Source organism: Gobio gobio (genome assembly GCF_949357685.1).
Source record: "Gobio gobio genome assembly, chromosome: 3".
Taxonomy (NCBI): Eukaryota; Metazoa; Chordata; class Actinopteri; order Cypriniformes; family Gobionidae; genus Gobio; species Gobio gobio.
The window spans coordinates 60,854,743-60,868,345 of NC_137099.1; positions in this window are offsets into that span (position 1 = coordinate 60,854,743).

The following is a 13,603-nucleotide window of genomic DNA, read 5'->3' on the forward strand; positions in this document are numbered from 1 at the left end:
CTTGGTTACACACTGGGAGTAAGACCTCCTTACATCAGTCCTTATTCCTGTATATATGTTCGGAACAAACGAGTTAATTTCATCATTATTCTAACAATCAAGATTTTGCATATGATTCACAACAACGGTGACAATCATAACAAAAAAACTTCATGCTGCAATGCATGATGGGTAGCTTCAAAGTACAAAACTCATGCTTGATTGTCACCGTTGTTGTGAATCATATGCAAAATCTTGATGTCTGCGTGTGACTATGTGAAATACTTTCTCAAAACAATGTGCACATGCTTTTTTTTTCATCTTTCAGGATGAGTGATTTGTTTATTGCTATTTCGGGTTTGACGTTTGAGTCATTCGTTATTTTGCCACGTGACTTGTCACTGTATTGAACACTAGTTCACAGCCTTTTTACTAACAAGCACGTATTTATTTTTTATATATATAATTCTCAGTTAATATCAGACATATATGGGAAATATATTGACTATTCAAGTCTAACATCACAATTCATCACATTCAAGTCAATAAGACTATTAGCCTACTCATTTTGAATCATATAGCACAAACACACACACATAGCCTACATACAATATATATGTAATATGTTTTTGTATAGGTGCTATAGGCCTATAAGCTATGTTACAAAGATTTAGGTAACATTTTTAAACTGATTTTTATTCATTAATAACACAAATTCAATTCAATTAGACTATTGCTTGTTTTGAATCAACTGTATTTTATTTTTCTCTATTGAGTTGTTATATAATTTTGTTGTCCTTGTGATGTTAGACTTGAATAGTCAATATATTTCCCATATTTGTATATGTCTGATGATATATATAAAAGAATGATATATATAAAAAATTAAAATAAAATAAAAAAAATAACTGTGCTTGTTATTTTAGGTTGTGAACTAGTGTTCAATACGGTGACTCAAACGTCAAACCCGAAAGACTCGTAAGAACTAATCTTTTCTGTTTCCGCTGCTGACAGCATAGACTCTATGGGACTGACAGGAAGAACGAAAGACTCAAACCCGAACTCGAAAGAACGAATCTTTTCTGTTTCCGCTACTGACAGCATAGAGTCTATGGGACTGACAGGAAGAACGAAAGACTCAAACCTGAGACTCGAAAGAACAAATCTTTTCTGTTTCCGTTACTGTAGTGATGTGTCGTTCATGAACGATTTGTTCATTTTGAACGAATCTTTAATATGACTCGGGACTACCGAGTTGTCTCAGGGTGCATTCCATTCGACAGGGTCCCTACGCACTGTTCACTGCTCCCTACTCCCTGAGCAGGGTATATCAGTTGAAGTGGACTTCGCTGACAATAATCACTCATTTGGAACGCCCTGCAACGTCATCAAAGAAAGGCAACGACAGGTGCAGATTATGATATAGCCTAACATAAATTAATATTGTAATTTACTTTACTTTCAAATTGAAAACCATATAATAAGCATATACATTTACACAACACACAGAAGGCCTTTAGGCTATCTAAAACAAATAATCAAAACATTGTCCATTAGTTTTATTAGTTTACTTATAACCTGTATTGACTATGAACAGACTTGAATCTGCACCTGTCATTCAATATGAAAATACTTTGATTTGGTTAACTATGTATGTATGCTATTATGGTCTTTGTAGCGTCTCATCTCGTGCGCTTTCTTTCCCAAGTGCAGCTGCACAGTAAACATTCCTGAGGTAAATAAAGTAAAATAAAACATGACAGCCCTCAGGTGCTTCTCAACACTTTTAATTTGTTTACATATTCATAAAATATAATATACAAATGTAACAGTTATTGCCATAACCATTCATAAATACTTTAGTTTGTATAATAACTATGAATATTCAAATGCATTTGTAAACTCCTTAATCGCAGAGTTGTTTAAAAACTCTTCCAACCAACAGCTCTGCACCATTATTAGTTCAGACAGGTGATGCACGCGACGCGCAAAGACATTTGGGTTATTTTCACTCTCCACTTCCTGTGAAGTGATGTATCGATGTTCCCTTCTTCCCTACGCTGTTCGCAGTGCCCTTCGGACTGAACATGTTCGCTCCCTTTGGATTGGAATCTCACTTAAGATGGCGGAATACCCTCTGAAGTCCACTTCGCAGTCCACTTACGGTCGAATGGAACGCACCCTCAGAGAGTGATTCGTTCATTTTGTGTTGACCGCGCATGCGCATTACGCAACATATGGGTTCACACGAGTCTCGAGTTCGGGTTTGAGTCTTTCGTTCTCAGTCCCATAGAGTCTAAATCTACTTTCAGTTTCACTGTAGGCTAGTGCGTCGACAGGCGAAGAGGAGATTGATCTTAACACAGGTGAGAATATACTTTCCATTCTTGTATTAATGTTCATAATGGTCATACCCACTGAGCAAAGTTATGTCCAAAAGACGTCTTTTGAAAGTAATGAAAGTTTTTATGACGTCTGTTTTTGACGTGTTCTGCACGTCCGATAGACGTTCATGGAACCTCAAGGTTAAAAACTAGTTCAAATGTGCTCATTGTAGGGTTGCCACCTTCAGTGTGGCAAAATAAGGGACACCCATTCACGACACCCCCCCCCCCCCCAAAAAAAATCCCCTAAAAAATAATTGCATAAAGGACAGAAATAAAGAATACGCCATGAAATTATTATTTCAACATTAACAACTTGAGAGCTCAATAATAAAACATAAGAAAACATAAGATCAAGTACGTGAACTTGCAACAGAACACATGCTATATTATTTTACATTTGATTATTTTATTTAATTCTAAAGAACTCTTAGCCTATTTGGTGTACTTATGACGCCTCATGATGTTCCAAACCTGTATGAGTTTCTTTGTTCTGCTGAACACAAAAGAAGATATTTTGAAGAAAGTTTGTAACCAGGCTGCTTTGGGGGCACCATTGACTTCGACAGTAATCTTCCTATGTGTTCAACATAACAAAGAAATGTATACATGTTTGGAACAACTTGAGGGTGAATAAATGATGACTGAATTTTCATTGTTGGGTGAACTGTCCCTTTAAGCAGTCATTCTGAACCAGGCCTAATCACTTTTTTGAATTTTAAAAATGTTTATTTTCTTTTAATAATTTATTTAAATTATGATTATATTATTGTGTAATTATTTGTCCCATTTTTATCTAAATATTTTTTAAATGTCATAAACTTTATATGACAGGATTATTTATTGTATGATTAATATAGCCTAGCTAAATTATTAATTAATAATAACATTTATTAGGCTATAATCTATTAATTAACCTGTCTAAAAAATTATAATTCTTTCTGCCAAGCTCTGATAATGTATTGGAATATTATATTAATATATTATCCATTAAAAAAAACTATAGGCCTATACCTTTAGAAGCACGGATGTGTGTGTCACATAGACCGGTCTGTCAGCACAGTCTGACAGTCTGAGTCAGGGGTGGGCAACTCCAGTCCTCGAGGGCCACTGTCCTGCAGAGTTTAGCTCCAACCCTGATAAAACTCACCTGCCTGTAGCCTTCTACACAGTAAAATCCCCAGTGTTAAATTAACACTGCTCAGAGCACATATGGTCCCACTCCACAGAGTGTTAAAGTAACACTGAATCAGTGTTAAAGTTAATGAGATAATTGAGAGATTAATTAAGTGATTATTGGCTATTAGTGATGAACACCTGATGATAATGAGCAAAATCACTGAAGAAAAGAGAAAAAAAGAAAAACACAAGAACTACGACTGACTATAAAAAAGACATTAAATCTCTGAAGATCTCAGCAGAGGAGGATTAAACAACTCCACAATCAGCATTACCAGCTTCACACATTACTAACCAGACTGACTTTATTTCTGTCAGATGTCTACAGAAGCTCTTATTGAGGTTTAGATGTTGATGTTTTATTGAAAATAAAAGTTGTTTGAAGTTACCATTATGGTGATTAGTGTTGCTTTAGTTGGGGTCTTGACCCTTGACTTGTCAGCATTTTTTTTCTATGGTTGCTGTAACTGTTTATTACGCTGAGAACAGCAAAAGAAAATTCATGATGACAAGTTGATGACAGATGATGTTGGCTTGTTGTTGATGATACATTGTTATCATCATATAGTGCCTTATTTGCTGTTCTCCTGAGAGTCATTGATTATAGTAGCCTTGTGACTCTACAGCAGAAGATCCAGCAGTGTTTACTTCACATAAACTAAATGGTTATCAAAAAATGTGTACATAAGTTTTGTACTCCAGTTTAATAACACATCACATAATAAGCACTTCTAACTCCTGCGAGTTTTACTCACACATAGACATCAAGAATCAGCCTATGAATCTCAACAATGGTGACATGCTTCATGCCGCAATTAATTCTGGGTACGTCACGCAAAACTCATCTATGGCTCCCAGAATGCATTGTGGCATGAAGCATGTCACCATTGTTGAGATTCATAGGCTTATTCTTGATGTGTGTGCGTGAGTTACACTCGCAGGAGTTAGAAGTGATTTGTGTACAATCCATTTCAAAACAAATTCAGCTCTTCTGATTAAAACCCTGCTCGATCATTTCTAGAATCACAATAAAAAAAAGTTAATGGTATATTGCTCATACTAAAATAAATTCATATAAACTCATATAAAATCAATTAATTGAATTACTACACAATGATCATATTTTCATCATCGGGCAGCCGACAGCATCTGATTGTGTTTCCTCTTGCTTTTCTTGCCATAACAAACTCAGTTACAGCAGCCAGAGAAACACGAATATTAAAAAGTCACCAAACTGCCCAACTAAAGAAAACACTATTCACCATGATGGTCACATTAAGAACTAACAATTTTCTAAACAAAATCAAACAAAAAATCTGTTAATTCTCAATAAGGCTTCTGTAGACGTCTGACAGAAATAAAGTCAGTCTGGTTTGTAATGTGTGAAGCTGGTAATGCTGTTTGTGGAGTTGTTTAATCCTCCTCTGCTGAGATCCTCAGAGATTGAATGTCTTTTTTTATAGTCAGTCGTAGTTTTTGTGTTTTTCTTTTTTCTCTTTTCTTCAGTGATTCTGCTCATTATCATCAGGTGTTCATTACTAATGGTCAATCATCACTTAATTAATCTCTTAATTATCTCATTAACTTTAACACTGATTCAGTGTTACTTTAACACTCTGTAGAGTGGGACCATATGTGCTCTGAGCAGTGTTAATTTAACACTGGGGATTTTATTGTGTAGTAATCCAGGAGACATTGATTAGCTGGTTCACCTGTTTGATTAGGGTTGGAGCTAAACTCTGCAGGACAGTGGCCCTCGAGGACTGGAGTTGCCCATGCCTGGTCTGAGTGACTGAAATGCTTCTCATAAAGTGTGCAGTTGGCCTGAGGTTCATCATGAGTTACTGGACAGACCCATTGATATCTTTTTGATATTAATTCAGTTCTATATCTGGAGATCCTCTTGCGTTCTTCAAACGGTGGACGCGACGCAAGCTCGACATGTTTTTAAAAAAACCGCGCAAGTTTACAGGCACACTCTGGCACAGCGCATGTTCTCGAGACTCCGCCGCTATGGCAACAAAGCCGCTAAAACGCAATCGAGCACAAATGAGCTCCTGCACTACTTATTGTGAAATTGATTTCTTTATATTTGCTATCAGTATTCTCCACACTGCAAAATCCGTATGTGTTTATTGAACCATGTGTGGACCTATGTAAAATACGGGACAAATCGCGTCCCGTATAGGTTTGATACGGAACGCGTCATTTTGCTTGTAAATACGGGACGATTCCGTATTTTACGGGACGGGTGGCAACCCTAGCTCATTGTGGACATATTTTCCATTTGTAATTGCAAAGCAACTCACAGACAGTGTGTGTTTGTCCAGAAATCATGAAAATAAAAGAAACTTAGCTCACACCTTTAGACACTTTAGACAACTTAGCATCTGTATTTCACACATCTTTGGATGGTGAGAGAATCGTGGGATTCAATCCAGGATCTTCTTGCTGTGAGGAGACAGTGTTTCCCACTGAGACACTGGTGCTGCCCTTAATCACAGACATAAGACACACTTTGACTATTTCTGTCAGACGTCTACAGAAGCTCTTACTGAGAATTAACAGAGGTTTAGATGTTGATATTTATGTTTCATTTGAAGTCACCATTGTGGTGGGAAGCGTTTGCTTTAGTTGGGCTCTTCGTCCCCGTATTTGTGTTTGCTTTTCTTTGAATGTTATAACTGTGTGTGTGAAACACAATAGTTATGGCTGAGAAAGCAAAGATAAAGTAACATCAGCTGTTGTCAGCTCTTTGTTGATGACTAAATCATCAGAAAGCAAGCAGCTAATGTTGTGTTTTAAGTTTTTTGTGCTTGTTTGGAACAATAGTAATTTGTTTAAAGTCACTATAAACTTGTGAATCATCTATATTGGCACCAATAGCATTAAAATGTTCATTTATCCTGAAAGATGATGAAACAGCATGTGCACATTGTTTCAAAGAAATATTTCACATAGTCACACACAGACATCAAGATTATGCCTATGATTCACAACAACGGTGACAATCAAAACAAAACTCATAGTACAAAACTCAAACTTGATTGTCACCGTTGTTGTACATAGATATATACATAGATTCCTCATTCGAGCGATCCGCGCAGGCACTAATGAGGCATCTATGTATCCCTATATATGACCGCGTCAGTATTTTGACCTTATTTGCAGGAAGTATAAATACTCTTGGGTTTCTCTCAGAAACCGATCGTTTCATGTCTTAAGACATCAATGTGTCGTCACGAGCCGCGGGGTTTAATTTGAAGTTGTCTGTACATGTTTTTTTTACTCTAATAGAATTAGACCCCATGGACATGCATTATACGACTGACACTCAGCAACAGTTGGAGTTAAAAATCTTCATTTGTGTTCTACTGAAGAAACAAACACACCTACATCTTGGATGCCCTGGAGATAAGCAGATAAACATCAAATTTTCGTTTTTGGGTGAACTATCCCTTTAAGTAAAGTAACTTCTTTTCTCCCTCATTCTGATGCTCAGTTTGAACTTCAGCAGATCATCAGTGTTTCTCAAACCTGTCCTGGGACCCCGAATACTGCACATTTTGCACATTTCATGTCTCCCTCATCTAACACACCTGATTCAATATTGAATTAGGTGTGTTAGATGAGGGTCCATATATATATATATATATATATATATATATATATATATATATATATATATATATATATATATATATATATATATATATATAAAATAATATAATATATATATATATATATATATATATATATATATATATATATATATATATATATATATATATATATATATATATATATATACACTGTGAAAAAAAATCCCCGTAAAATTTATGGTAAAAAACCAGCAGCTGTGGTTGCCAGAACTTTACCGTAAAAAATACGGCAGTAACGTTTTAGGTTTTTAGGGACAGCACCATATAATTTAAAGGTTTATAATGTAATAATTACGGTTAAAAAAGGTTTTATTTTACAGTTCAAAACCGTATAATTTAAAGGCTTATATTGTAATGATTATGTTTACACTGTAAACAAATTACGGTAAAAAAACATATTTCATTAACTGAAATAATGTTAAATTACCAACCTATTGATATACTAATATCTGTTATGTACCTTTGAGATATACGGACAACCACCAATAACAGTGGTGATGAGAATCACATGATGAATCAAAGCTCATCACAAGCAGCTTTTAAGAGGACAATACTATTATATAGAAGGTGCTCAGTGTCATTCACACAAACACCATCATGGTAAAACACATGAAATGTAAAAAATGCAATAAACATTAATTTAACAACATTAGATGTAACATAAAACCCTAATGTACATAACTGATTAGAAAAAACAAAGAAGAAACATAGTTATTGCAATGAAAATACATCAATGCAAAGTGTCACGCAGGGAATTCTGGGAATGTCAATTTACGGGTTTTCACTGTAAATTACACAATGGCTTGTTCTTTTTCACTTCCAAAAACTGTAAATTTAACGGTATTTTACTGTAAAATTAAATTAAATGTAAGGTTAGATCTATTACAGTTATTCACCGTATATAGTACGGAAACTTTCTGTTAACCAATTAACTGTTTTTCACCGTAGCATTTTTACAGTAAAATATCGTTAAAATCACAATCTTTTTTTTTACAGTGTATATATATCTTTCAGCTATCAAAGTATGTTTCCTCATAATAGGTTGAGAGAAAGAATCAGTCCACTCACATGCAAGCTGTGGAGGAACAGCGTGTCTCAACCTCCTGAAAGTAAGTACTGAGTAACTGCTAATATCCAACCATCGGTAGCACTTTATTTTACAGTTATGTTCCCAAAATACTATGTACTTATTAGAGTAATTGCAAGGGCAGTTGTGGCCGTACCTGCGAACCATCCCAGCCAGCAGAGCCATGTGGGGCCCAAATGGGTTTGACCTGGGCTATCTAACTGGGACCCAGCCAGTTTTGCACCCAGTTTCCATGTAGGCCCCACATGGATTTGCCCAGATGAAATGAACATTGCTTAGTGTGCACACTACAGGCTGTTTAATGTAACACTTAATCAGTGTTGGAGGTAATGAGATAATTAAGAGATTGAATAATGATTTTGTATTAGTGAAGAACACCTGCTGTTAACAAGCATAATCACTGAAGGAAAGAGAAACACAAGAACTACTTCCAGCCACAGCCTTGGATGAAATCAACTGAAGATAAAATACATTACATCTCTCAAGATCTGATTAAACAACTCCACAAACAACATTAGCTTCACTTATTACTAACCAGACTGACTTTATTTCTGTCAGACATCTACAGAAGTTCGTATTAAGAATTAAGAAGAGGCTTAGATGTTGATTACTTATTTGAAAGTAATAGTTTGATTTGATGTTACCATTGTGGCGATCAGTGTGTGCTTTAGTCAGGCTCTTGACTTTTTAACATTAGTTTTTCTCTTGACAGCTGTGTCTGTTTGTTATGGCGAGAACAGCAAGAGAAAATATAATCAGATGCTGTAAGCTGATTGATGATAAGAATATAATTATCATATCGTTAGCCTCATAGCATAATTGCCCAGATCATATTTCAATGTTATTGGACTTAGGCAATTATGCTATGAGGCTAACAATATATTGGCTTAACTCTGATATTATGTGGGAGTTTTATACGGGTAGCGTGTTGTTAATTCTGTTTTATTGTTATGATTCTACAATAAGAGAATGATAGAATTTAATCAGAACATCTATCGATTTATAACACAGTATTTACATATTTTGGGCTCCTGTGAGTTTTACTCGCACACAGACATCAAGAATCAGCATATGAATCTCAACAATGGTGACATGCTTCAATGGTGCAATGTATTCTAGGAGCCATGGATAAGTTTCGTATGATGCACTCAGAATGCATTGCACCATTGAAGCATGTCACCATTGTTGAGATTCATATGCTGATTCTTGATGTCTGTGTGCGCGTATAACTCATAGGAGCCCGAAATATGTAAATGGTGTGTTATAAATAGTTTGATGTTCTGATTAAATTCTATTATTCTCTTGCTGTAGAATTATAACAATAAAACAGAATTAATAACATGCTACCCGTGTAAAACTCACACATAATATCAATGAGTTAAGCCAATATATGTTGATTATATTCTTATCATCAATCAGCTTAGAGCAGGGGTGTCCAAACTTTTTTTAAAGGGGGCCGGATTCGATATTGTGGACATACCCGGGGGCCGGTCCCTTTTCTATTTTATATATATATATATATATATGACATGTATTGTTTCTTTGAAACATGACAGATTTGACAAAAGCTTGAGCTGACAGTAGAGTAGCTTGAGATAGGAAATGTATAGATATTTAGCAATATCTTTAAAACTTTCATCAACCAAAAAGTTTTAATGGGTGAAATGTTAATATTATTACGGAGTTAGAACTCTATTCTTATTTAAATTTAATAAGTGCTCTATTTAGATCACCACAGGTAAAACCACACTACAAAACGTGCTTTTCTGACTTGGTATTTCTGTCTTTTTCCCAGTCCAAATATCTAAAAATTCTTAAATCAAGATGCTTTTACCAAGGAAAATTACATATTTTTTTCTTGATTCCTGGGGGAAAAAATCTAAATGAATTGAGTTTTTGCTTGAAACAAACTAAATTATCTGCCAATGGATTAGAAAAATAATCTTCCAAAATCTTCCTTAAAGATTCCAAACAGAAACATTATTTTTCTTACCCCATTGGCAGATATATTTGCTTGTTTTAAACACAAACTCACTTCAATTTTATTTTATTTTCCAGAAAACAAATGTCATTTAACTTATCTCGTAACATCTTGATTTAAGAATTTTAGATATATTTAGACTAGAAACCAGACAAAAATACTAAATGACAGCATTTTTTGCAGTGCACACAAGGCAAAAAGTAATACATTATATATATATATATATATATATATATATATATATATATATATATATATATATATATATATATATATATATATATATATATATATATATATATATATATATATATATATATATATATATATAATGGTATTTAGTCTATAGACAAATAAATACAAATGCACAAAACCAAGTTTATGACAAAAAATAGTTTGCAATTTGGCCTTTATTACTCATTTAATACATGTCTACATTACAAATTAAATCAAATTAGATATTAACCTACATTTCTGACAAATTACCATGGTTACAGGTAGTGTTACCACAGTAAATCCATGATAAATGCGAAATGCGTTTGAAAAGTATTTTGAATCGGCTCAGCTGATTTGCACGTTAGTGTTGTTTATTAAGCCAGCGCTGTTGAACTGGATTTAAATTAAATCAAATCACAGAGAGATTCGCAACTCGTACCGGAGACCTCTGCGCTGAACTCGAACGCTGCTCACGGGCTGTTCAGTGGGTGCGTGATCGAGACACTCAGCAGGTAAACACATTTGTTCAGAGTCAGAGCTCGCGAGTTGCGCAGAGCACAGGTAGCGCTGTTTCGTTCCGCTTTGGCCACTGTTTCCCTGGCCTAAAATCTAGTACTGTCACCTTGTGGTGACATCGTGAAACTGCATGATTTGTAAATGATCCGTGGCGGGCCACATATAATACATTTTAATAGACGCGCTGCGGGCCGTTTGAAATTCATCCCCAGGCCGCATTTAGCCCACGGGCCAGACTTTGGACACCCCTGGCTTACAGCATCTGATTATAGTTTCTCTTGCTGTTCTCGCCATAACAAACAGTTTATTAAAAAACTAATGTTAAAAAGTCAAGAGCCTGACTAAAGCACACACTGATCGCCACAATGGTAACATCAAATCAAACTATTACTTTCAAATAAGTAATCAACATCTAAGCCTCTTCTTAATTCTTAATACGAACTTCTGTAGATGTCTGACAGAAATAAAGTCAGTCTGGTTAGTAATAAGTGAAGCTAATATTGTTTGTGGAGTTGTTTAATCAGATCTTGAGAGATGTAATGTATTTTATCTTCAGTTGATTTCATCCAAGGCTGTGGCTGGAAGTAGTTCTTGTGTTTCTCTTTCCTTCAGTGATTATGCTTGTTAACAGCAGGTGTTCTTCACTAATACAAAATCATTATTCAATCACTTAATTATCTCATTACCTCCAACACTGATTAAGTGTTACATTAAACAGACTGTAGTGTGCACACTAAGCAGTGTTCATTTCATCTGGGCAAATCCATGTGGGGCCTACATGGAAACTGGGTGCAAAACTGGCTGGGTCCCAGTTAGATAGCCCAGGTCAAACCCATTTGGGCCCCACATGGCTCTGCTGGCTGGGATGAGGCTGTCTCACGAAGGCCAATCAGTGCGAGCTACTCCATCTTTACTGAGCGAATGCCGTTCATCTTTGTCAGAGTTCATTGGCCTATCACAATCATAATGGTCAGAGAGTCGGACTTGTAACCCGAAGATTGTGAGTTCGAGTCCCACTTCTCTGGGTGTGTTCACGGTGTGTGTTCAGTACTCACTGCTGTGTGTGTGCACTTGGATGGGTGAAATGTAGAGCATAAATGCCAAGTATGGGACACTATATTTGGTCAAATCAATTTCTTTTTCACTTTTCAATAACTGGGTAACTAGGTAATATTAACCTAACCTTAACCCATGCAGTTACCTTATATTACCCTATACTTTCTTAGGTAAGTGCACTGTGCACTACTGTAAAATAAAGTGCAACCCAACCATCTATCTGTTCATTCATCTGATAATGTCCATCCATCCGTCTGTATTATTTACAGTGACCGATGTGGATATAATGCTGTTGGGTCTGACTGGAGCAGGAAAGAGTGCATCAGGAAACACCATCATTGGAGTTAAAGATACATTTAGAGAAGATTTTTCTCCTGAGGCTGTGACCAGATTCTGCCAATCAGAATATCAGGACAGACAAAGAATCACTGTGATCGACACTGTAGGACTCTCTGATACAACAGTGAAGATCAAAGATGCTCAAACTCAAATAGAGAAGATGTTACAGGAAACATATTATATGGATGTGTTTCTGCTGGTGATCAAACTGGGGACTTTCACAGAGGAGAACAGTAAAGTTGTGAAATGGATCCAGGATAATTTTGGAGCAAAGCTCTTAAAACACACAATTGTGCTTTTTACTCATGGAGATCAGTTACATGGGCCTATAGAAGATTATCTGGGTAAATGTAAAGCACTGCGGTCAATAGTTGATCAGTGTTCAGGACGATTTCATGTCTTTAACAACAAAGATAAAGATCCATCTCAGGTCACTGAGCTTCTGGACAAGATAAACAAAATGGTGATGATGAATGGAAACAGCAGATACACTGAGCAGGACTATAAGAACACTCAGGAAAATCTTCTATTCAAGAAACGTGTTACTCGAACAGCAGGAGGAGTTGTTGTGTGTTGGATGGCATCCTCTGCATTAGCTGAAGGACAAGCAGTAGCAGCAACAATAGCAGCAGCAGGAGGTGTAGTTCTGGCAGCAGGAGCAGTTGCTACTGTAGTGTGCTTTTTGGCAAGAAAAATTTTCATGTATAGTTTAAATTTTTTATAAAGCTTAAAGAAACAGAACAGTGAATGGAATTCTAGGTCTAATTCTAGTTGGGAAATAATCTTTTTGGGACTATTTGCAAACAATATTTGCATTAATTTGCGTCAAATATATTATTAGTCCCGAGATCCTTTGCATTAGTGAATAAATACATAGATCTGCTGTTAACTTTTGAATTTCCCAGTGGTCTGGTGGTAAATTTTTTGCAAACCGTGTCAAAGGTTCCGGGTTCTAATCCGCTCTCATATATTTTTTCTTCTTCATTAAAATCAAAGATGTTCATCAATGATTGTATATTTAGAGCAGGGACACGTTTGTGTGCATTATGTTTTGTGATTTCACCGGAAAGAATAGAGTCTCTCTCTACGACATTAAGCGACAATTTGGCCATTTCTAATTATTGGGGGGGACTTGTCCCCCTCAATGTCTATGGTGGTTATGGCCCTGCAAAAATCTACATAACACGAGTAAAACAAATACTTC